Raw genomic sequence first — 22,919 nt, 5'->3', positions numbered from 1 at the left:
TGGCCTTTCTAAATTTGCATGTGTTGCTGAATTTGATTGAATTTAGATGCTTTACTAAATGTCAAGGTTGAGTGTTGGAGAGGACTCATATTCATAACTTCGCCTGAATATATACATTCAAGAATATATACTTCAAAATTGCTTCATATCATTATCAAATATCTATTTTTTATTATCATTCCTTATCGGCACACATCTCATTTATCCAACCTAAAAATGAAAGTGTTGTGCATTACATTATGAGTGGATTTTGAATTCTCAATTTGAAGCTCCGTTTTTGCTGGCCGGACACAGCAATGTCTCCCGGCTACATAGGCCAAACAAGTTATTTACTCTTTGGATGTTTTTAATTTTTGTATTGACCTATGAGTGCATATGCATATATATAATTAACATATCGCCCTTATTTCCCTTATCGCCACACATCTCATTATTGATTTACTAATTATTAAGTTATTGGAATAAACCGCATGAGACATCAATTTTAGTTAAAGACAAACTTCTTCATAACATCCATCACATTCTGGAACTCTCGATTTTCAACGAGATCTCTGTCACAGATTCATATATTGAGAACATCACATCTCAAACGCTCACTTAGTAGATCTGCATTAGAAAGAGTAACGAATTTCTCATCCAGTTCTCCGAGAGATTCCGTTTTTCAGCCGAGGATAAAAGTGTAATATCGGAAGTTCTCACGGTAACAACTTCCACATAGAACACTGCATTAGTCAAAGCTGTAGTAAGATTCACTTCACCAAGACAGCGTTGGTTGAATGGGAAGCCCTAATGTTAAGTATAAGGAATGCTGACAGATTTTAGTTCAGAGGCTGATCTTTGGGAATGAAGAAGAGTGAAGCTAAGAAAGACAGCATTTGTTAGATGGGGAGCCTCTGTGTTATGTACAAGAAACACTGACAGATTGGTGTGGATTTCAGTACAGAAGCTGATCTTTGGGAACTGCTAGGAGTAAAACTAACAAACTAAGAAAAAACTCCGAGTTCCTCTGCCAATTAGGATGTTGATGATGTTAGATGATGACATCTTAGATGGTTATTACACGACTACCTGTTATGATGTGATTTGGTGGGACCTTTTGAGTCCGTAAAAAGCTTGATTATATCACACGGATAACGGACTTCCGAGATCTGAAGCGCATTTTTAAAGGGCACTACTATCAGCCAGTTATAAAATGGAGGAGTCTGTCAGTTGGTTATAAAATGGAGTGCCATCAGAAAAACTTATTACCAGAAATATCTTACAGTTTTGGTGCATTGAGAGATGATGTTTAGATGTTTGAGCTTGATAAGTGTCATCCATTCATTGAGAGGCCACAAATAATTTGAATTGAACGGATCGAAAGAGAACAAGAAGGTTGAGAAAATCTATCGATTTGAATTCCTTTATAACAGGATCTAGCTTTTTCGTGACTTAACCATATAGCAGTTTGTTTTTTATTATGTTTTATCAATTTTAATAGTTATTTGTTTGGGTTATGGTTCAAGTCTCTACGCTATTGACATTCTTATGAAACGACAGAAGAGGAAAGGATGTTATATTTCAATTAGTATAATAAATCTTGGTTAATTTTGGCAAACCGAGTCTTAGCAGCTCGATTGTTTTCCTATTAATAAATCTCTCAACCAATGAATAACTCTTCATTCCTATAATAGGATAACAGAATAATAGAATAAAAGTTTCATTCCATTCAGGACACAAACAATGCTATTGGAAACCTCTATATAATGTTCCCTCCATATATGTCAATGAAACAATAATATCAAGAGTTAAATAATCCAACGTACATAATACATCTTTTAAACATATGAAAAATTTAAATAATATTTATATATCATTTCAGAATTGAAAATGTTGATATTCACTTTCTTCATATTGAATATGTTGTTTCCTGTAAGCTCACATATTGTTATCTTCAATAACAAATAAATGAAAATCCAGGGTAACCTTTGACCTCCTCACTGTACTTGCTGGAAAGCAGGGAAGATATCATCAGATATCAGCCAAATCGCAGAGTATTCAACCAAAATACTAACCTAACGGCGATTTATCATGTCATGCACTCCATAAATAATGTAAAAAGTTGTCCAAAAATGTATAAAGTACTACTTAGGAGTGTGATAATCATCTGAATGACATATCAGGATGACAAAAAATATATTTTAAATTCCTCAATGTGACCTCCACAGAGTTCACTGGTTCTCTGATATTTCTCTGGTCACTGACTTGCATTCACTTGAAAATATCTCTCCTAAATACTCTTCTTCTCCTATCTCCTCCTTTCTTACTCATCTTTTACTTGTATAAACTTCTTTCCTTACCTCCTGCTTACTCTGTCATGTTCATCTCTTCCAATTTCTTATCACTCAGCATTTGGTAATGTACTTTCTCCAATCTCCTCTACGTAAATTCGCAAGCTAACATCTATCCCCCCTATGAAAGGAGAATTATCGGGGAAAATTCAGTTGGTTTGAGAATTCCATATCGATACCTGATATTTCTCAACATTCCATATCATATGAATTGTTTTTAATTTCTGCACAATGTGTATGTTGAAAGATTCTCTGATGCATCATTGATATATCATTCATAGTTAAGAATGATATTCTATCCATCAATGAATAAATGAATAAATAAATAAATATCTTCATTGTTCATCAGCTATTACTATCCAATCAACCAACAACTTTGTACTATGCTATCAAACTTTCAAGTCTTATTCATTCTATCTGTGTCATTTTTGGATTCCTCTTGTGGATTTATCAATTCATCCAATTCTAGTTGTGTGACCAATCATAATCAAGTTCAATCCATTTAGTGTCTATTATTTTTGGATACCTCTTGTAAATTAACAATTCATTCAATTCTAGTTGTGTGACCAATCATAACTTTTCAATGATATATGATAATAAATTATAAGATATCAATCTTCTTCTTCTTCTGACTTCCACGGTATAGGCAGGATTGCCTGTTCCGGTCTCTAAAATAGCCTTGGAAATTAAAATTTTTCAAAAATATAAGTAAAATTTAACTATATGATAATATCTAATTTTAAGACCACCTTTTCCTTGGTCTTCCAACGTCTCTCTTACCTGCTGGTTTATAGTTGAGAGCTTTCACAGGGATAGACTACTACCGGTTGGCATTCTGTCTATGTCTGTCCATAATATTAAATTATATAATACTAGCCGTCAGGCTCGCTTCACTCGCCATATCCGTCTAACAAGGGCGCTCCGCCCCCTGGACCCCCGACTGGATCGTCCAGAAATGAGATCAGCGGGCTCGCTTCGCTCGCCTGCATTTTTCATTTGAGCATGCTTCATTCCATCAGAAAGTCAAAGTACTGAGAAAACGCAGAAAAGCTGAGAAAAACGCTGATTGTGGGCGTATCTTTGATGAAATATTAAAGTCACCTCATCACAACATTTTTAGACCCTACCTTAACCTCTGTCTAAAATTTGGACATTTTCTGTCTATTACTTGATGAAAGAACTGAGAAAACGCAAAAAAACGCTAATTTTGGGCGTATATTTGGCGTTATTTCAAATTCCTTCTAACACAACATTATTACACCCTAGCTTAGCTTCTGTACTAAATTTGAACAATTTCTGTTTATTTGTTCTCGATAAATCTGAGAAAAAGCAAAAAACGCTGGAAAAACGCTAATTTTGGGCGTATCTTTGACGTTATTGCAAATTCCTTCTAACACAATATTATTACACCCTAGCTGAGCTTCTGTAATAAATTTGAACATTTTCTGTTCATTTGTTCTCGATAAAGCTGAGAAAGCGCTAAAAAACGCTGGAAAAATGCAGATTTTGGGCGTATCTTTGGAAATTTATCCAAATCCGTTCTTAGTGCGCCTCTAAAGAGCCAACTGAACATACCTACCAAATTTGAACGTTTTTGGTCCGGTAGATTTTTAGTTCTGCGAGTGAGTGAGTCAGTCAGTTAGTGAGTGCCATTTTGCTTTTATATATATATATATATATATATATATATATATATATATATAAATGAATCAATATTATATTATAATTGATATCCTTCTTAGACATCAATAAAAATCTATATATATAGTTAGTGAGTGCCATTTTGCTTTTATATATATATATATATATAAATATATAGAAGGATATCAATTATAATATAATATTGATTCATTTAACAAATACTGTAATAATATAATCTTCTAAAGAGAAAGTAATCTGACTGATCTCTCTTTCCAATATCGACTTTTCCTCTCCTATTTTTCTACTTCTCTCTCAGACATACTAAATCACATTCACCTGCACACATCAAGGCACGAACAATGTGTTGGAATGCAGCTATACTACATAAGTATGCAACTCTACAACAAAAATAACATAAATCCGAATACGCAAAACACGACTCAAAAAATGTGAAGCCAACATTCAAGCTGAATACATAATTTGAAAATGTATTGTTATGTTCAATATGTGATTGTTGCAGTCTACACGCTCACACACACCTCACTATTTCTCTCTCCTTCCATTCACTCTTTCTCTCACTCTCACATACTCCTCAACTCTCTTCCTCTGACTCATTTCTTTCTCTATCTCTTCCCCGACATTATCACACACTCACTCACTCACTCTAACTTTCTTTTTACCCACACTTATTCTCCCTCTCTGACTTATTCACTTTTCCCTATTACTCTAAAGCACACAATCAATCTACAGTATCTCTCTCTTTCTCTCGAAGATAGTTGATACCTGAGAATATATCTATAGACGTAAAAGTTACTATGCACATTTTAATTTTTTCTTTCTATGCATTGTGTATGGGATGGGAATTGGTTAAGCTCGTTCATAACAATTGGCAGTGGCTGTGCATAATTTTGTGTGTTAACTTGGCAATGGATCACCTTCAACAAATACTCGAAATCAAGAAGGCAGTGACTCCCACGGTTGGTGCATGTTAATGCTGATGCTATATGGTGAGTGAAATTCATTTCAAACTGTCAGCATTAGTTGCATTTGAAGCCTAGTTGTTATTTAAATGAGGATTACTGACAGCTTAAGATTAGATTTCGGCTGTCAGTATTGGTTGGATGGGAAACGTTGTGGTTTTATATTGAGAATGCTGACATTTGAAAGTGAATCTGACTGAAGTAACACCAAAGTGACATCCACGCACTGTTGGCGAGGTGCGTGCGTGAGTTTAGTCAACTGAGAGTAGTGTTCAAGGTGGGACTCGAATCTGAGTGAATTTTGAGCATTTGTGGGAAGAAACAGAGGTCGATCACACGTTTTTTCTATAAAATAGACATCATTATACAGAGTGTCTCATGGAAAAGTGATCTCACTATTAGCAAGTTCTTCTATAGAAACTGATAAAATCGGAAAGTTTTTGTAAAATCAATATATATCAATAGCCACTTAGTTTCTTAGTTTACCAAGTATCATTATTAGTTTATCATCATTCTGTTTTTACGAGAAAAGTCATTATTACAATCATCTTACTGGTCAACATAATGTAAAATCTACCAATAAATAGAATTAAACAGGTAAGAATTGTTGAAACTGCAGTGGTTAGTGAGGGATTTCCCAACCAATTCTGGTCGTGATTTTTGTTGATAAAGAAAAATTGTCGATATAAGAATTTATTTCAGTGATGAACCATTTTCAATCAAAGCCTTGAAAATTTACTAGCTTATAAAGTTGCATACAGACTCATGAATCACGAATACGAGCATTTCACTATTCATCAACTGTATGTCTTCTTACAGAAACAGTAAGATACAGATATAATTTCAAGAGTGTGCGCTGGAAATTGGATTCTAATTCAAAAGTGAATGAAAACATAGCCTACTTTTTGGACTCAATGTATGAATCAAAATTCGGGGAAGCAACAGTTTCGGGTTTTGCCTGTTGATCCTCCCCAATCATTTTAATAATAATAATAATAATTATTATTATTATTATTATTATTATTATTATCATCATTTTTGTTTTATGATCATTGAATAAATAAATAATAAGAATGGCATCAGTTGATTAAAAGTGAAATGCGCGTCTTCGTGACGAATCTAAAGAGCTCCCCCTCTTCTCAGTTTTATTGATAGAATAATAGATTTAGAATCTATTATGAACCAATGTTTTGGGTATAATTTCTCATTTTCAAGTAATTTTATAAAAACTAATAAGGGTTGCATGAATAAGTTGGTTACTACAGTTAGTTGAAAGAGTTAGATTGAATTAGTTTGTATTGATCGATTGAGTCAGATTGAAAATAACCAGTCAACTTGAAAATGTGACCGGTGTGGTCACGAAACCTTGGTCGTGTACTAAATAATACAGTGTAGAATTTGACAACATATTTGTGTTTTTATTCAAGATTGGAAATAGTTCACTAATCGTAGTATTGATGAACTGGTAAATCAATGTTGGAAAAGTTTATTGATTCATATTATACTGATAGCTCGCATTAACTGCATTCTACCAGTTATGTTAGCAGTACCTAGAAGTAGCTGTTTCGAAGAGTTAAGATATAAACGTACTACAGAATTACCCAATCAAATAGTCAATACAACTATTCAATACCGCAATGCCTGAGGGCTTCAGTCTGATAAATGAAAACAATTTATCCATTATTCCAGCTTCTATCTGATAAATGAAAACAATTTATCTATATTCCAGCTTCTATCTGATACATTGTAACAGTTTATCCACGAGATTAATAGCGACAAAATCCCATTCCAAAACAAATCTGCCATAAAAATAATCCAGCCACGTAGAAACAGAAGGGAACCTAATCAATTTCAGACACACTCTGAGTCACAACCGCTGTCATAGAGGCCATAAAACTGCAAGAAAAATTGATGATACCTTGATCAAGATTAACGACAACTGGCAACGGTTCTTTCAGCATCCTCAAGATGAACGATAAGAGTCCTCACGATGATTGATGCAGTCCCGAACACGTGCTATGAGAAGGCACTCCTGATGAATGGTCCTCAATTTTTATGGCGCAAATAGATTTTTCTTTCTTGAAATCTGAGTGTTTTCTTCAGATTGACTCATGTAAAAATTGGAGCTGTAGAATAAGATCTTACTCTATTTTAAACAGCCTGGTATCTTAGGTAGTTTCATTGTTTAGTTGTAGCATGGAATAAAACAATTCATTGATGAACAGAAATCCAAATTAAATGTTGTAATTCACCCCGAAGACTTATGCTACTGCGAATATTGACAACAGGGTAAACAGCTAGAAGGAAATTCGATGAGCGCTACTATTCAAAAATTAGTAGTGCTCATCGAATTTCCATCTAGCTGTTTACCCTGTTGTCAATATTTTCAGCAGCAGAAGTCTTCGGGGTAGATTACAGCATCTTATTTGGATTTTCGTTTAATAATAATTAATTCATTAGCATTTGATTAATTGCAATGTCTCAGTAATTTCCATCTGAAGAATGAAACAATTTTATAAGACAATCCTATAAGTTTTCTCTAGGTTGAATGTTATTTCCTAGAGCTTCTATAATGAGATTCAAGATTATGAAGTCAGTGGAAATAATAGGAAAGCATTGTTGCAGATTTTCCGTTTCCACCTCATTCTGCAGTAGATAGTTATGATTCAATTTATCCCGGTATATCTGGGAAAATATTAATTGTTAATCCGTGTCATTAATGTTTCATTTCGTCTCAGATATATTCTATCCAACTGGAAAATGCATCTTTTCATGATTCAATAATAAACTTTCATAATGTTGTAGCCAGAGTAGGCACGGAACTGTTTGTGTCTGAATAAAATAAATAACTTGCTAATTAACTTGACTTAGTTCCTTTTATTTTATAAAAGATTTAACATGGCTTAAATTTTATACTTGAAATCTTTGAAGTGTCATATTTATTTTGACTGAGTTTATTTATCTAATGTAACTGTTTTTTTTTTTGTAACTGGGCACCCGCCGAAAAACCTTCGGGTTTGGCAGGACCATAATTGTTTGAATTGCGAATCAATTTTCTTTGAATTGAGATTGGAATAATCTGGTAGATGATTACTTTAGCATAGCTTGCAAATCATTTGGCAACGGTGCGACACTAGTAAAAGTTAAAGGTATGTGTTTTACAAATGACAGACAAGGATAACAAACCAATGTTAATTAGTTGCTGACCTTACAACATGAATCTTTCTATAGGTGGTTAAATTCTTCACTTGAAGAAAATTATATCCCATTTTCTAGAATTTATTCATTCATTTACATAGAAACATTTAAATAAATAAATAATTTCTGGATAGCTTCAAATCTATAGATTTATACATTGACAACTATATCCGGCTTACATTGATATTTTTTATACCTGATAAATTCAGATAATTAGATGGATATGAAATACAATCATAGAGAAACAATAGCGTGAGTAGATATCCCGCCATGGTATAGGGCATTCATGTCGCAACTTTTACTGTTATCTCAAGCTGATTACTGTCGATTATTGTCGATTTTTACTGTTTTGACCGGGTAAGAGTGTATGAACGGCACAATATGAGAGACTAACAGCGTCATAAAGCTTCACAGGAAAGAACTACGTGGACTATCAGCTTGAGATAACAGTAAAAGTTGCGACATAAAAGCCCTTTACCATGGGATATCTACTTACGCTATTGTTTCTCTATGATACAATACAAAAACCACAACCAAAATTAATACCAGCGAGCGTTTTGAAAGAGAGTCAGAGAGACTAATGTTGACAAATGTTGCACTTTCATGGAATAAATAAATGAATAGATGAATGAATTTGACTACCGTAGTTATTGTCTCTCAAGGTGATTCTCTCTCTCACTGGAACAGTTTGGTTACCTTCCAATTTAAAGTTGAACATAGAACAGAGAACCAAGTAACCCTGCTGCTCACATACATTGTTCAAGTTCAAACTCAAGAAACCCAAAAACAATCAAGCTGTTATCTGAACGGTTTTGTCTACTTTTTAACGCTCTCTTTTTATGTTCTAAGAAATAGAAACCTGCGGATAAGAGAAATTGGAGGTGAGAGAGAGAGAGAGAGATTGATTGATTGAGGGCGGAGTTAGGACTCCAGGTCCTCTCTGCCACACAACCCTTAGATAGAGAGAGAGAGAGTGATTGATTGATTGAGGGCGGAGTTAGGACTCCAGGTCCTCTCTCCCACACAACCCTTAGATAGAGAGAGAGAGAGAGAGAGAGAGAGAGAGAGAGAGAGAGAGAGAGAGGAGAGAGAGAGAGAGAGAGAAGAGAGAGAGAGAGAGAGAGAGAAGGAGAGAGAGAGAGAGAGAGAGAGAGAGAGAATGACTGAGAGTGAAGAGTGAAAAACGTTTCCAGGCTTAATAAAGGCAAACAGTAGGAAACAGATGAACACATGAACCTTAATTATAATATTCTAATATTTAAAAGAAAATTAATTTATTTCCTGCTAGACAAATGTGATTGCATATTAAACAGAGAAAGAGAGAGAGTGAGTGAGAGAGAGAGAGAGAGAGAGAGAGAGAGAGAGAGAGAGAGAGAGAGATGAAGACACTGATTGAGAGGAGAGAGAAATACAGACAGATGAGAGAAGAAAACTGTGAATAAGATGATCTCAGGATCTCAGCAGGACATCTAGTGATCAATTGTGCTTGACTGACACATGGAGAATACCCACGACTTGAGTTCACACAAAATGAATGAACTGAAACAGATCACTGCTGACTTTTGTGCTTGTTTGTTGAGTGCTAAGTGATTTAGTATACCTACCTACCTTCTCCCAGACACCAGAGGTGGTGAAACACAAACCTACCATTGTTTTTACAAGACGAGTTCATAAACTTATAAGAGTTCGTCATTGGGTATATTCCAACACAAAATACACAATTTGTAAGTAGTCTTTATTCTAAACAAGACTTTATTTAAAGTCGAAAGGTTTTATGAATAGCAATATCAAATCAATATCATGAAGAGAAGATAGTATAATGCTATCTTATTCTAAAATTTCTCTACGGTTATAGCCTAACAGAGATGAGGAAAGATGTAACCCCTCTCTGGTTATATTAATAGTATATTGGATACAAACCAACGTTATACACCAAATAAAAGTACAAACAGCAGGTTTTAAGAAATAGAAAGAAAAATAAAAATCTTAGTACCCTTTTTGAAATATTTAATCACAACATGTTTCGGACATTGATGCCATTTTCAAGAGATAATATCACTTTCACCACTTTCACTTGAAAATGGTATCAATGTCCGAAACATGTTGTGATTAAATATTTCAAAAAGGGTACTAAGATTTTTGTTTTTCTTTCTATTTCTATAAAAGTAGCCCTATACAGAAAAGATATAAGCAGGTTTTAAGCTACGGTAGGCTTTATCAAATGTTTACTTATGATTATTGATGAAAATTTCAACTTTCTCCTACAATTTTAATTCATTAGAGATTGGAACCAATGATATTGCAGTACAAACATCAAGTTAAAGCTAAAGTAGACTTTATTAATTGTTCACTTGAGATTATGATAAATTCAGCTTTCTCATAGAATTTTAATTCATTGGAGATAAAAACCAAAGATATTGCAAGTCCACCAAGTTAGTTGAAAAAACTCAATAGCATAGAGCAATGTATACTGATCTAAGAAATGAAATTTGTGGAGGGAAAAAATATTGATAAGGATTCCACTTTCTATGTCGAAAAATAAGTGGAACATGATTTAGTAACAATAATAGTGTATAGAAGGAAGAACAGAATAGAAATAGACGTAATATAATATACTAGTACTGTTAACTGAACTGTACAAATTAGTACAGATAACTAAGAGATATATTAATGTTTGACGAATGTGAGGGTTATTGAACATCCTGCTCCTCCGTCATCACATAAAATTATATAATTTAGTTAGGTGAGAGAATTGAATGAAAAAGACTAAGAAATTGTCAAAAAACCGCAGATTTATTGATACTTAGAAAGACCGGTTTCGGTTATTACACCATTGTCAATCACTGATAAACAGAGATAAACTCTGATAATCTGTTTATCAGAGATTGATAATGGTGTAATAACCGAAACCGGTCTTTTTAAGTATCAATAAATCTGTGTTTTTTTGACAATTTCTTAGTCTTTTTCATTCAATATGAATAATTATCACAATATCAACTTCTCACCTACACAAAAAAAAGGTGAGAGAATATTCAATTCAAAATTAATGTTCGAAGTTTGCCAAAGCTTGACAATCAAACAATCAGAACACGTTTTTCAACAAACGGTTCATCCAAACTGCATATCATCTTGCATGCAACTTATTACAAACTGGACATGCAAACTTGTTTTTGGAGCTTTTTGACGTGATAATAAGTAATCAGGTACAAAAAGACCTTCATTAAAGACCTCTGAATGAAAGAAAAAGTTCCAATCACTGCTAGGTTTCTCACGAGAAAAACGTTCATTATTTTTCAAAAATGCATCCGATATCAAAAAGCAGCATTTACAAAGTTGTACTTTTACAAAGTTTAACCACTGTAATATAGCCAGATATATTTTTGTGAAATTAAATAAATTTATAATATTGATTTAAATATAATTCATCACGATTCATGATTTAACATCGAGCAGCAGTATGAGCAGCAATTATTCATTCAAAGAAATACACTGGTGAAACAAGATTTTCATTTCATCCAACTTTAATTTTTGTTCTTAACGATTTTCCTCTATCTCTTTAAACTTTGTATTATCAAAAGAATTGGTGATAATTTGTTATCTTTTTCATTTCCCTCCACGATTCTTCTTCACTTCTTTAAATACAGTTCTTGAAACGTAGAAGCAACTTTAAAAGGAATATAGTTGTTTATAACATAGGTTTTTAGATTTGGGGTATATATTAATTTCATAATAGTATCTCTCCAGTATTCTATTTAACACTATTTTACTCTTCTATTTACCATTATTCTCCACTATTTCACCAGTCTTATTTGGATAACTGAAGTACTAACACAGTTCCAAATGATTTTAATGTATGTTTTCTATCTATGCTTTGACCTTTCCAAAGTTTCCCAATCCCTGATAGGGTTGGAGAGCAGAAAAACAAACGCAGCATTCTCAACACCGAAGGTGAGAATCAGCTTGCAGTAATGAATGAAGTCCAGCTCAGAATGAAGTTGTAGTCTCGTAAATATATTTGTAACCTGTCCGACTCAAGCCGTAAATCTTTTAATGGCGCCTAGCAAAACAATTACTTTTCTCTGGCCGATGTTTGTGAGCCTTTGTGGAATTATTTCCTGCCCTGGCTACCCGTTTAAAGAAACAAACAATCTCGGGAACGATCCTCCCCCCCTCCCCCTGTGATGGAACATTTATTACCAGTTGAAGTGGGAATCGAATTTTCTGTCAGACACCCCCACACCCCCAGCGGAGATTGGAGTCTCGCTTTGTCCCAGCCTGTTTTTCACACTTCGAGAAAAAAGTGTTGACGCCACCTTTTTGTTTGAGATTCCCAGGGGTCACCATTCTGTCTATCTCGGGATAAATTGAAGTTTGTTGGATCAATCGTGTCGCAGGATCTTGATTGATTTATGAAAAACAAAGGTGTTGACTTGTTAATGAGAAAATGATTAAAATTTAGCCTATTGATTCAAGTTTTCATTCATGGAAATTATGAGCTTATACCAAAATGTTTAATTAATTTCGGATGATGTTATCAAATATGATGGAGGGAAAGGTAAGTTCCTTCAGGCAGAAATAAATCTACCTTGAGAAGTCCAAGAACCTTAACCAAATCCTTATCAATCTTCAATCTTACAGATTTCAACGTTAGCCTCCAACCTCCTTGAAATATGTGGCCAATAATGTAGATAAAACACCTTCAAGCATCATAGAGAAGTGAACATAAATTGAATCTTCATTTTATATCTATTATTTATAATTTAAAGAATATCATTTCGTTATTATATCTAATTAAATAAATGTATTTATCTTGGTTTAAGTGCAGTAGCATATACTTATATTTATTTTTTGTAAAGCTTATTTTGTTTTTGGCAAATAAAATTCATTCATTCATTCATTCATCCATTCATTCATTAAAGCACAAATTTCTTTAGTATTATGATTGTACAGTTTCAAGTCAAAGTATAAGACAACTATTGAAGCTGAGTTTGTGTACTGGTGCATTAACATAATTTATTATCATGACTGTGTTGATTATTCCATTCCTGTATGAGAGAGACTTGTATTGGGATGAATAGGGAAGTTTGCATTAGAACACATGCACTATAGAAAATGAGTGAACTTTTGTTTTCAAGTTTATATCAATTAGAGGGAAGAATTCTTGATTCTTTTCGAGCAAGTTATCCAGAGGAAAATGGGAAATGAATTTCTCGAAAACAAAATAAACAGAATTTCAAATACAAAATAAACAAAAAGGTTATCTAAAAGGTTATCTTCTAGTCAAATTTCTTAAACTCGCCATTTTCTTCACCTCCTCCTCCTCCTCCTACCATTCCTCATCCTCCTCCTCCTCCTACTTTTCCTCATCCTCCTCCTTCTCCCCCTCCTCCTCCTCCTCCTCCTCCTCCTTATTCTCATTCCCCATTCATTTCTATTTCTTTTTTTCTTTTTCTCTTTCTTCTCCATCTTTATCTTCTTTCGTCATCCTCTCTTCCACCTTCTCTTTGTCCTCTATCTCTTCTCGTCCACCAGCATCCACTCATTCTCGAGCATTCCCCTCCTCTCTCTCCGTAACCATCTTCCATTTCGTACGTCTGCCTTCTCAGTTCCGTTTTCAACGCTCATGGGTTCCCAACGACTACCGTCATAATATCATCTTTTCATGAAGCACCGATTTTATCATCATTCTCCACGGCTTCTCCCCACAAGGGGTCGATCTAGGCCTAGCACTGCACATCCACTGCCGTGAACATCTCACTTCGTCACGGTATCAATCAGACCATTACAACATAATCTCCTTTTCGTGGACTGGAGTAGGCCTACATTGTGGAGAGAAGGACAGAAAAAGGAGAAAACAGAAGAGTGGGAGATGATAGAATAGAGAGCGATAGGAGAAAAAGAAGAGAATTGTTGGGAGAAGAAGAAAGATGATGAAAAGAGAGTGGAGTAATAAGAAAGGGTATAGAGGGTGGATGAAGTGAGAAAAAGAATTGTTTAGAGGCTAATGAGAAGAGTTATGAGAAAAAAAGTGCATCATTTATGTTGACTACAATATGTATTCGTTATTTTTGCACATCACAATAGAGGAGAGAATTGTGGGTAGAATAAAGATGATGAAAAATAAGAGAGGGAGAAGTGAAGTATCAAATAGAGGGTGAGGGAAAGGATAATTATAGAAAGTTAAGAAAAGAAGAATGAGAGAAAATGAGGAAGAATGAAGGACGAGAAAAGAGGCTGGGGGAAAGTATAGAATAGGAGATATGATTAGAAGGAGATGAGGAAGAGATAAGAGAAAGAAGATGGTCGAATAGAAGGTGAGAATTGTAAAGAGATAAATGGGAAAGAGGAGAATAAAAGGAGGAGGTAGAGAATTTATAGTGGAGATTAAGACTAGAGAATCATATATAGATGGATACTAGAGAAGGATAATTGGGGTTGGTTGGATAAGAAGGTTGAGGGATCCAACCTGCTGTAGGATAATTTCCTAAAAAGCAAATGTATTAAATAAATAAATATAATAGAAGGAGGATTGTTGAAGTATAGAAGAGAGGAACTGCGTGAGAGAAGAGAACTTTAGAAAATATGCGAAAAAAGAGAAGTGAAAGAAGGGAGGTTAGAATAGAGAAAGAGAAGAGGAAGTAAAGAGAGTTGTAGAGAGGAGAAGGGAGGAGATAAGTTGAAGAGATAAAGGGGAAGGAGAAGATCAAAAGATAAGAGGAGAAAAAGGAGAAGATAATGAAGAAGAAAGGACGGAGATGAGAAGAATGTAGAGAGGACAGGAGAAAAAAGAATAGAGGATAAGATGAGACAGCTGAGACACATGAGAGAATAGAGTAATGGATGAGTGGTGGAAGAGGGGGAAGAGGAGAAAGAGGAGACGATTGTACAGAGGGGAGGAGAGAAGAAGAGGATGGAAAGGATGGCGATAGAATAGAAGTGAGAGAGAGAAAGAGAGCATGAAAGAGGAACATCAGTAGCAGCAACAATGGGAAAAATGATGCACTTATAGCATAACGCAAGTTGAGATGGACTCGAGGAAGAAGATGAACAAGAAAAAGAAGAAGAAGAGCATGCGAGATGTATTTTTGTTGCTAGACAAGACCATAACAACAGCTGTGGGTCACCCACATTCTTACACACAACAAAAATATACACAGAATTCACTATAAAATGTATCATAAATCAGATTGCAGACATATTTCTGGAGCTATTTGTGAGAAATTATCACAACTGGAGTGGGTACATACTATGTGTATCTAAAAAGGTCTAGTAGGTACATAATATATGCTAGAAGTACTCCGTGACTTCTTATCTTTGACCTTGATATCAATTCTATCTGTGACGAATCAATTACTATAGAGAAATTTGAGTTTCAATACTCAATTCAACACACTAATTTCGAAATATGTTATTGTGATGAGCCAGACTCCTAGTCCAGATATCTGAACTTTCTCCAAATAACCTTACTATTGACTCACTGTACATTCTTCTTTAGAATCAATATACTATATTATCTACGATATTTTATGATTAGAAATTTCATCATTCTACAGAAAGATTAGATTATTATGATTAGGTATTATGCATATTATATATTAGATGGATTGATTATTTTTTATTCTTTTTTGATTCATACAATAAGTACATCATCAAAATGATAGGGAGAGAAAAAATAAGGTAACCTTGTGCTATTCCTCTCCCAAATTTAGATAAGGCTACACATAGTCCGAAATAGGTTAAGTCTTGTAAATGTTCACTTTACAAAATTTTCAGTCCTTAATTATTATCACAAAGTTTTTATTCATCCTGCAGTTAATCATGTTTGGCTCCTCCATCTTGGAAAATCGCGTTCTCAAGCATATTTTATGAGATTCCATGATAACCACTCCAGATACACATCTCGTAGAGTATCAAATATTATTAACTAATCTTCTTCTTCTTCTTCTTCTTCTTCTTCTTCTTCTTCTTCTTCTTCTTCTTCTTCTTCTTCATCTTCTTCTTCTTCTTCTCTTCTTCTTCTTCTTTTTCTTTTTCTTTTTCTTTTTCTTTTTCTTTTTCTTTTTCTTTTTCTTTTTCTTTTTTTTTCTTTTTCTTCTTCTTCTTCTTCTTCTTCTTCTTCTTCTTCTTCTTCTTCTTCTTCTTCTTCTTCTTCTTCTTCTTCTTCTCCTTCTTCTGGTGCCTATCCGTTACCGAATATTGGCAATCATTCTAGCAATTAAGTCTATACAGCTGATCTTAAAAGTTCCGGGGTCGACACCGCAAACCAGAGATGAACGAAATATAGTTTCGTTTCTCTATGATGCAAACCATGTTCTCAAATTCTTCAACCATTAAATTCGCCTCCTGAATATCAACAAATAACAAGGACTAATGTGAATGCTTCTAGCTTATTAGCTGGTTGCTAAGCAACTAAGGCGTGCTTGGCTAAGAACGTTCTTAAAAACTATCGTTTTTTCTAATATATTCACGATATCCAGCTAACCTCAAAATTGATTACTGGTGTAGCCCTCAGACAAAAAACTATAGAAATTGAAAGTGCACCGTGGAGTTGAAAAGTGCACTGTTTTCTCCTTAAACACCGAGTAGGTACTTGGCTTGCCAAGCAGGCGTAGGTAACCACTCTTGCTCATTATCGGGCTATATCAAGCAGACAGACACCGTGTGCCTCTCTGCCTTGCCAGCGAAAGTTAAACGATCACTGCCTCAACGCAGACTTGAGTCGATCTTGTGTTTGACAGTGAAACTTCACCAACCGTTAAAAGAAGTAGAAGAATGATGAGTGAGAGGGGAATATTAGGTAAGGAGGGGGAAATTATAAAAGAATGAAAGAACAAAAAAGGAAGAGAACTGAGAAAAGGAAGAGAGAATGATAAGGGAGTTGGATAGTAAAGAGAATATGAATTAGAGAAGGAAAGGAGGGAGAGTAAAGAAGGAGGGAGGTAGGAGAGGATAAGGAAAAGAAGAGGAGAAAAATAAAACAAAGTAAAAACCGAAAAGAGGGGAATGAAAAGTCAGATGAATAGAAAAAATATAAATTAGAGAGGTAAGGAAGATAGTTGAAGACATTAAAGATAGTTATAGCCATTGAACAAAGACATTAAAGATAGTGAAGAGCTGCTCAGTTGATGACCCCCTCCAATTTGATTCTCAGATAAACTAATACAAATAATGAAATATATTTTCGCATTGGATATTAATGGATTCTGTAAAGGAGGAAAGGAAAAGGAAGAAGAAGTAAAGTGTAGTGATATAATCGAAGAGCAGGGAAAGAATAGTATATCTCTCCCGTCTCCTCATTAAATGTGAATAAAAGGGTTGCACGAAAAATGATAATTGAAAGAAGGATGAAGTAGAGGTTAGGATGGTTGTGTAGAAGAGCTAGAAGAGAAAGGGAAAGCTACCATTACCAATGAAGAAGAAAATTATCTCAGAGTAGATTTGGGTTTGAGAAAATAATGAACAGAAAGGAGTAGGGAAAATGAGAGAAAAATAGAAGAGAGGTGGATCCAAAAGGAAATACGAGGTAGGAGATGGAGCAGAATGAAACAGCTGATGGAAATGGAGGAATCAGTCTGAGGCAGAATGAATGGAGGAAAAAGTAGAGTGGGGGTATAATAGTAAACAGATGTGTTATATGAAGTAAATTTAATATATAGAGTACATTTGGTACAGTATATTAAGAGTAAGATAATACTGGAGACGGATATACGAGGGAATACTGGATATAAAAGCAGGAGAGGAATCATGTGAGAAGAGTATAGAGTAGGAGGAATAGGAAGAAAACAACACAACAATAGGAACAGGAGCAAGAAAGGAACAAGAACAGAGAGAATAAAGTTGTAGAAAAGGACATTTTCTTCCTATAATTTTCGAAGAGAAAGAAAATGAAGAGTATGTAAGAAACAGTACAGCACTAGTCCTTCGAAGAGGAAGAGGAGGAAAGCAAGAAGACATAGCAGCAGATGGTGGAGAAGAAAAAGAAGAAGGTTAAGAATAAAAAAGAGAGCAGTAGACTTGTTGTGTAGTCTGTAATTAGAGTGATCCGGTGCGGTCAGTTGGTCTACTGGTGAGTTCTGTCCAGTAATGTCCGATTAGGTTCTTCCATTACCTTTACAAGGCATTGTCAGTACTTATTAGATGCTTGACTCCACTATAATTTGTCAGTATTGGTCGAATGGGAACAATTGCTGATGTTATATGTATACGAGATGCTGAAAGTTTCGTGTAAATCTCACAATGACTGAGCTTCAATTACAAATTAAGGCCCGGTCGCACAAAAAGCCGGTTAAATTTTAACCGTGATTAACTCCACGAGATCGCGTTTTTGAAAAGACGGCTTCTCTGATTGGTTCTCGTGGGATTAATCACGGTTAAAATTTAACCGGCTTTTGTGCAACCGGCACTAAGTGCTGTTGAGGGTGTGTGCACACAGAGAGCGGTCAGCGGTCAGAGGGTCCTTAGAAGGATCTATCTCCTCTTAGGACCGCTGGAACTCTGAACACCTGACCATTCTCTGTATGCATAAATCCTGAATGATTGGTTTGCATACTGAAGCTTGCTAAGATCAGATACAAAAATAATCTCGGTATATTTACGGTATCTTTACTCTATACTACTATCTATACCATTGAAGGAAAAATGAAATATCCTAATATAAAAATATTAATCATTAATATTAATTAAAATATTAATCCTAATCATTAATATCAATTAAATTATCAATCCAAAGTGACTTCTGAGCATTATTTTGATAAGCCCCCCACATTAGCCCAAATAAGCCTACATTAGTAAATAAAATGGTCTTGAGCGTCATAATTTGAGCCTGTTATCATTGCTCTGATCATGGGTTTTTATTCAAATTACACCAAACTAATCTCGATTCTGGTGAACTGATGTGATGTCAGGAGCTTCACATTATTGGTTGATTCCAACTCCTATGCACATTTCCAATTGTTCTTTCTTTTGTATCGTCCCTATTTCAATTTCCATGTATTTGATGTGTGCACCATTAGAAAATAACCTCATTCAACATTGATTGGAAGCTTGATTGTCTCACATGTTGAGAATCGAAAATGTGCTAGATGACTTACCGTAAAAAATTTATAGAAACGAAACAAACCCTTATTTTTTAAAGAGAGTAAACCTTGAGAGAGAAACGGTTTTGGGTTGAACTTAATATTTATCCTCTTCTAATGATTGTTTTAATTTTCCTTGATTACATGAATAAATATGAATATGAATGACCAAGGAAGAGCTGATTTTTAATTTAGAATTATTAATTAATACAATTACATATTATCATTTATACATATAGCTGAGACTGGGGGAAAAGTGACAGGCTCAGTCCAAAACTTGTCTTTTTCTCCTGAATTTTATAAACAGTAAAATATATAATATTGTAGTATAAACAGTAGTATAATATTGTGTTTCTCAGTTTTAGTATTTTTGAACAAAATGACAAGTGAATTTCTTCATAAATCAATCATTTCTTCTCAATCAAACTTGAAGGAGAGTACAGTTTCAAGTTCTCACAAGCATCATACGAGCTACATATTACTTATTTTTCGGATTTTCAAGTAAAATTCAGCTCTTTCTTTGCAATCACAACTTCAGTTGGTTAGAAACACAATTTGGAATAATATAGGCTACTACAAGCTAATGAGTACTTCCAATTTGGCTCACGAGTTGAAGCTATTCCAGCCCAAATGAATATTCATTTGCGACGTTTCCAGACGTTCTGTATCGTCCACCGACTTTCAAGGTTAAAACCGGCTCTAACAATAGGCTTTACCTCGCTTTGAATTTGAAGAAAGAAGCGAAAACAAGAAATAAAACGAGGAAAAAGAATTGCCGCCACCGTCGCTCATATTTCCACGAGTTTCGAATATTATTGTTACGTCTTAAAGACGCAGAAGAGAGAAAGAAAAAGAAGGAGAAGGAATAATACAAAGTCATGATGATTGTGGATTGGCTCTACGGCGATGGCTGGATTTCGAGTGAATGAATAAATGAATTATTTATATATGCGAGAGCTACCAGTGTGGAACCACATTCGTGTCTTGTAATTGATTCGAATGAATTAATTTGAAAAGCGCCTCAAGAGGTTTATGCTGATGCTGATGGTGATGGCACACGTGTTTTCTCTTCAATGGAGGCTGTAATAACATTTCAGAAAGATGAATGCTTTCTTCTGAATTCTAATGGAGGGCAACAACGTTGTTCTTTCTTATAATGTGGATAAAAAACGTTTATAGTGTGATTCACTTTACATAGGAATGGTTGAATGGGAAGTATTATTGTTATTTATAGGGAATGCGGACAGTTTTGTGAATTACACAATGGAATGAAACATTTTCGTTCAAATTCCATAAAATACTTGAAGATGTGTCAACTAATTATTTATTGAAATAAGGATGAGGAGGAATTGGTTTCGGTTCCTACAACATTAATGATAACATCGTTGAAAGTGTTGACAATGATAACCTTCTTTGCCTTTTATGGGAGAAAGACTTCTCATGGGAAAAAAATAATGAAATACATAATGTATTTATAATGAAATACACTCATAATAAGGATCCTAAGAGTTCTATTACTGAACTATGAATAAGCTATTAGACCTTTGTCCCATTGGACTAAGCCAGAGTTTTTCCCAAATAAAAATAATTTTATGCCAAAAATAGATTAATTTAATTATCTCTAAGAAAATAAACCACTAGCGGAAAAATTAACGTGAGATATTGAGTTTTGAGGAAAATTATTATTAAAATGTCTAGTTGGACTAGTGTTAGTTGACGGGAGTGGAGCAAGCGTTCTCTCGGAATCTGGAGTTAATTTCAAAACATCTGGAGAGAGTTCTTAACTTGACTCTAAACTTCAAACAATTAGCTTCTACACTCTGGAGTGTTTCAATTGGATCTGAAAACTTCGATCTTAACTTCATCCCTCGAATTTTGAGGCAGAAACCTTTGAGCTTCCTCTACGGAGAACCTTTTTATCCTTCATTTATTATTCAATTTTTCGCATGTTTCAATTTTTTCTAGATACAAGTGTGATGAGTTTTTTCATTCGGAATTCTCTAGCAGATATCCTTAAATGACTGATACAAATGTCATCTTGTATCTTATCCCATTTTGATAAGATAATTGACCGAGCGAAGTGAGGTCTAAGATTCTAAATAATGCTGGAGAAGTTATAACATTTTTGATTGTAAAAAATTAATTTTCATCAGATAGAAAGATTATCACGGAACTGGATGAATTATATCATATGGAATACAAATTCAAACGTAAAATTAATTTTTCAACATTTAAAAAAAGTGACATCAGTCAGGTACTTGTGGATGAGAACACTGCGTGAGGTCCACTGTTCACAGAACTTCTAGTATATTTTAATAACATAAAATTTGATCATATTTTTATATAGAATTTTATAGAATATAGAATTTTATCCTATTGATAAAGTTGATGAAGTTATCAAAATAGGATATGGATTTAAATCTTTTTTCTGGATAGTCATCTGGTATGTGATTTATGGAAGAATGGGAAACGAAACATGATTTGACTGATTAAGCATCAGCCAAGATTATTTAATTCAGGCTTATTTACTAAACTGTCAATTCTCTATTCAGAATAATGTGATATTTTACTAAGGATTCAAACATCCCTGGAATTACACCAACAAATAAGAGCCAAATATGCATATAGTAGAGTGAAAACCCATTCATTGAAAAATCAAAACGTAATTTGAATAGCATCCAATAAATTTAGCTCAAACTCACCTCTGAATGCAACAGGTTTCTTGAAGATTTGAGAATATCCAGAAGTTCACAATGACAGCTCAACACACAATAGAGACACTATTGATCTTCCAAACACCGAAAAACACTATAATTGGCCCTTTTATTACAAAATAAAATATTGATGTTTTTTGTAAATTCCTCAATCTAGAAACTCCTCCAAAATTTAAATACAAAAGTAGCACTGCGTTTGCACTTTCCCCAATGTTTCAAATGTTGATAAACTTCATAGAACTTAGTATCCAAATAACTAAAAAATATTTTATGAAGCCCCACCACTAATTAACAGTTTTTTTGACTGTACAACATTATACAAATACAGTAAATAATAACCTACTTGAGATTGTTCACCAAAAAGTACTTGGCAGTAAATCACTGATTATTATAAAGTATGTGACTCGCTGTAAAACTATTATCAAAAATCACAAGAAATTTTTGCATTTCCAACACGAATATTTTGTAGAGATAAAGACCACGAGGTTGAAAAGACCGTAAAAATGAACTTCGCTTCTATGAAACAACCACTCACTTCACGGAACTTCGTCCAACTGACTGACAAAAGCACGTTGGAGCAAGAGTCGCATGGCCAAACTACAGGAGCGCCTAAAGACAGCACAAAACTGAGTCAAACTGCGCATGCGTGGATCTCATTGTAGTTCAAGATTGTAGTTCATTGTAAAAAATTGTTTTTTGTTTATAAGATTGGACCGTTTCTTGTAGAACTGTGGGAGATTCAAGGAGAGGGAATTTTTGTATAAAAAAGTTATTGAAACAAATTCTCCAATACTCGTATCTGTCTTCTACCACTCTTCAAATCTCTTGATATTGTACTGTTTCTTGAAAAATCTTATGAATAAAGTTTTGAAGAATATTTTATTGTATCTTGATTGAATTTTCATTGTGATTCTTTTAGTATAATCTTAAAAGTTCGTATATTCAAAAAGAATGATTTGGCCCACGGTATATAGAAGACTT

General features: G+C 34.2%; 1 protein-coding gene across 1 annotated transcript in view; it reads right to left on the bottom strand.

The window, feature by feature from the left end:
• LOC111051591 (ras association domain-containing protein 10-like) overlaps window positions 1–22,503 on the bottom strand; it is a 120,995-nt gene extending 98,492 nt beyond the window's left edge. Inside the window, exon 1 of the mRNA XM_039439217.1 lies at window positions 21,927–22,503. The gene's annotated coding sequence lies outside the window, so the exon portion shown is untranslated. The remainder of the gene's footprint in view (window positions 1–21,926) is intronic.
• Between the last annotated feature and the right edge of the window lie 416 nt (window positions 22,504–22,919).

The sequence above is a fragment of the Nilaparvata lugens genome, chromosome 12, assembly GCF_014356525.2.
Source record: "Nilaparvata lugens isolate BPH chromosome 12, ASM1435652v1, whole genome shotgun sequence".
Lineage (NCBI taxonomy): Eukaryota > Metazoa > Arthropoda > Insecta > Hemiptera > Delphacidae > Nilaparvata > Nilaparvata lugens.
Note: the sequence above shows the minus strand (reverse complement) of the source record. Positions and strands in the feature narration are given on the sequence as shown.